This window comes from Cariama cristata, unplaced genomic scaffold, assembly GCF_000690535.1.
Source record: "Cariama cristata isolate BGI_N322 unplaced genomic scaffold, ASM69053v1 scaffold15926, whole genome shotgun sequence".
NCBI lineage: Eukaryota > Metazoa > Chordata > Aves > Cariamiformes > Cariamidae > Cariama > Cariama cristata.
In genome coordinates, this window is record NW_009621689.1 from 6,116 (window position 1) to 9,991 (window position 3,876).

General features: G+C 48.5%; 1 pseudogene; it reads right to left on the reverse strand.

Moving 5' to 3' along the window:
• LOC104163174 overlaps nt 1-3,876 on the reverse strand; it is a 4,469-nt pseudogene that overhangs the window by 385 nt on the left and 208 nt on the right.

Here is a 3,876-nt window from a genome sequence, read left to right on the forward strand (position 1 = left end):
TACCAAAATAATGAGCTTGGAGGAGTGTGGAGGTGGGGGTGGCAGAGTTAATTGATACTGACAAAGATGCTTTTAATGCCAGAAGGTAAAATGATAACAGACCTTCCTAATCTGCCCTTCTTCTGTCTTTAAAAAGGCCTGCCTGTAGATCTTGATTTCACACATTGTATTTGAATGACTTTTCCTAGATGCTGTGGCCTCAGAGCATTACAATATTTTTCTGTCCGCAGAGAAAAGAATGAACTTCCGACAGCAAAAGAAAAAAGCATTATTTAGGAGACACAACAAACTTCGGACACAGCAGCACACTTTGTAACTTCATTAGTTAGCCCCCATATCGCTTTCTGCCCGTGTTATTTTACCCTCAGACAATGGACATTTTGTAAATAAGTAAGGACACAAAGCAGGCTTGCACATTCCTGTTTGAATCACGCCTTTGTGAAGAGCACTAAATAGTTTTTGGCTGGAAGACACGTACTTCCGAAAATCATAATCTTCTTAATTAACTCCCGCATGATAACATGCTACCTGGAAAGGACAACATTTCTCTCAGTTACCTTAGGAATGAGCAGTTCATAGTCCATACACCGGAACATCAATTTTACAGGATTATTCTGCTTGTACATGCAATTACTAAGGAAAAGTGAAGACGGGTACAGCTGACCTAGATTTTTATTTAGTAGATGTGATTTCACTAATTTCTCCACAGCTTTGATGATTCTCATGAAAGAATATATTAGAATAAATTACTCCCCTAAAATAGAGGCCCCACTGGTACCCATGCTGCATGCAAATTAAGCTGTTTAAATACTCGCCCTCCAGATTTCAGATACACATTTTTGCACACGCTGACACACAATCTTGCACTAGATAAGCCCTTCCCAATCTATATTTTGAATTCCTGTTGTAATTACCATTTTCAATTTTAGGGCAGGCATTTATGACACAAAATTACTTTACTTTTTATATCCCAAAGTTATAAAAGCTACAGCTAAATACAGTCACCTACTTCCATATTTAGACGTCTGAAAACAAGCGGCTAAAGTTTCCAAAGCTCCCTGCTGCCTAGGTCTCTGCAAGCCCAAGGGCACATAAGGTCACCAGGATCTTTGCGAAAAATGTCACTACGTTCAGTGCTGAATAGCGAAGTCAGCCCCTCGCTCAAAATGACCAAGCTGGAAAATGATCCCTTGCCAGGGCACAATCAGTAACTAATAACACTTGGGAGTTAAGAAATGAGAAAATTCTACGACGCACCTCTAAAATAGAGCTAAGAAACACCGATAAACTTTGCTTTCAGATAACCCCCTCCCATGTCACAGTTTGTATGCCATGCAGAATAAAGGGGTTCAACAGAATCAAGAAGTTAACCCCCCCCAAACCGTGTTCCTGACTGCACTAAGAATTACTTTAGAAAGAAAAGAGTATGAACGGGGCCAAGGGAAAACTCTCTGTTTCTACGAACACAGAGTCTTTGATTTTATAGTGCCGTCCAGCCCCTTCCCCCACCTCCATCAAGCCGAGTCAAAGTTTTCACCTGCCACCTCCCAGGAGGTGACAGTGACACACATTCCCTGAAGCCACCTTCTTAGGTGGAAGGACAGACAGAGAACAGCCAACTGGCCTGGATATTACGAACCACTGCGCTTAGCGGACAGGACAGTAAGAAACACCCATCTCTTACCCCATCGCAGGGACTCGCTAAGGTGCTGGTCACCTGCTCATAGGCAGCCACGGTCTCCGCAGTGCTAGAATGGCTGAAAGGTTTTACAAAGAGGAAATCGCTCTGGTCAGACATGGGCGAGAAACAAGAGGTGTAATTCTGTGCCTGGGAGGTCAAGCCTGCTCCTCCCACATCCAGGTACTTGATGAAGCCATCTGGCTTCATCTGCCCACGGAAATGGGAGGCAGGCTTGCGGCCAGTCCCTCGGCAGCAACCCGCAAAGGTCCAGCTGGCAGTACCAGCTTTGAGACACCGGGCAGCCACCACAGCAAACATCACGCAGGACACAAGGGAAATGGACACCAAGGAGATGATAAGGTAAAGCGTTAGGTTGGTATCCTTGGGAGAAGATTTGGGGAGGTCCAAGGACTTGGCAAAGTCCTGCACACTGTTTTCCTCCGGAGAAATGACTATTACCACGGAGGCCGAGAGGGACGGTGTCCCATTGTCCCTCACTTCGACCACCAGCCTGTGGGGATCTTCTGACTCCCTGAGGGCCTGTGCAACCCTTATCTCTCCAGAGCGGTGTTCCACTTGGAAAGGCAAAGCCTCAGTGGTCTCCTGCAGCTGGTAGGACAGCCAGGCATTATGGCCACTATCAGCATCAACAGCTACGATTTTGGTGACCAGATAGCCAGGTTCTGCCAAGGTCGGAATGGTCTGGTGGAAGGCAGAGCCCTTGGGGACAGATGGGTAGACAATGGTGGGGGCATTGTCATTCTCATCCAGGACGAACACATGGACCACAGCAGTGCTACTCAGCGCAGGAGACCCAGCATCCTTCACTTCCACAGGCACCTGGAACACCTTGTCCTGCTCATAGTCCAGAGCCCGCACGGTGTAGATGGTGCCGTTGTCCTGGTCTATTCGGAAGTAGGTTGAGATGGGTACATCCTGCATCCCGTTGTCCAGGATGGAGTAAGACAGCTTGGCGTTGCTACCCTCATCAGGATCAGATGCTGACACTGAAAAAACAGAAGTTCCAGGAAGGGAGTTTTCCTGAACGTGAGCTGTATCAAAAGGGCTGGAGAAATTCGGTGCATTATCATTCACGTCAGCAATTCGGAGGTAAAAGGTTTTTTGTGTGGCCCTCTGTGGGGATCCTGAATCCATAGCCCTCACCGTGATGTTGTATCCACTGGCCTTCTCCCGATCGAGGGGACCATTTGTGACCAGCGAGAAATGCTCTTTAAAAGACGACACCAGTTTAAATGGGAGCTCTTTTGCTATCTGCAGATGGACCTGCCCATTGTCACCGGAATCACTGTCCTTCACACCAATGAGGGCAATCACAGTGCCCGGGGTTGCATCCTCCTGCACTGGGCTGGAGAGAGAGGTCAGCACGATCTCCGGGCTATTATCGTTGATATCGATTAATTCCACTCGCAGGTGACAGTGTCCTTCCATGGCTGGGGATCCCTTGTCCCTGGCTCGAACTGCAATCTCATAAGCACTGGATTCCTCATAATCCAGTGGGGCTTTAGTTCTGATCTCCCCTGTCCGGGGATCTAAGGAGAACAGCTTGGTGAATTTACCAGGTGCGTTATTGCTAGTTTTGAAAGAATATTCCACGTCCCCGTTGGGACCTTCATCCAGGTCGGTGACGTTCAGCTTGGTGACCAAAGTGCCCACTGGCACATTCTCCTCCAAATATACCTTGGATATGGGCGGGTTGCAGACAGGAGGGTTGTCATTTGCATCCAGGACATGGATGGTAACCTTGGCAGTGCCAGATCTCACCGGATTCCCTCCATCCAGGGCTGTCAGTGTTAGGTGATGAACAGCCACTTTCTCTCTATCCAGTGCTTTTTCAAGTACGATCTCAGGCATTTTAACACCATCTCCTCTCACATTGATACTCAGAGCGAAGTGCTTGCTGGGGCTGAGCTCGTAGGTGGAGATGGAGTTGGAGCCCATATCCGGGTCTTCTGCTACCTCCAAAGGTAGCCGAGTCCCAGGGTTGGCTACCTCAGTGATCTCCAAGACCACCTCCGGCTTGGGGAACTGGGGCGCGTTGTCATTCACATCAAGGACGTCCACCTCAACACGGTGGAGCTGGAGGGGATTCTCCATGACGAGTTGGAGGTGCAGGGTGCACGTGGGGCTCTGCCCGCACAGTGCCTCCCGGTCCAGCCTGCTGTTGAGGAGCAGCA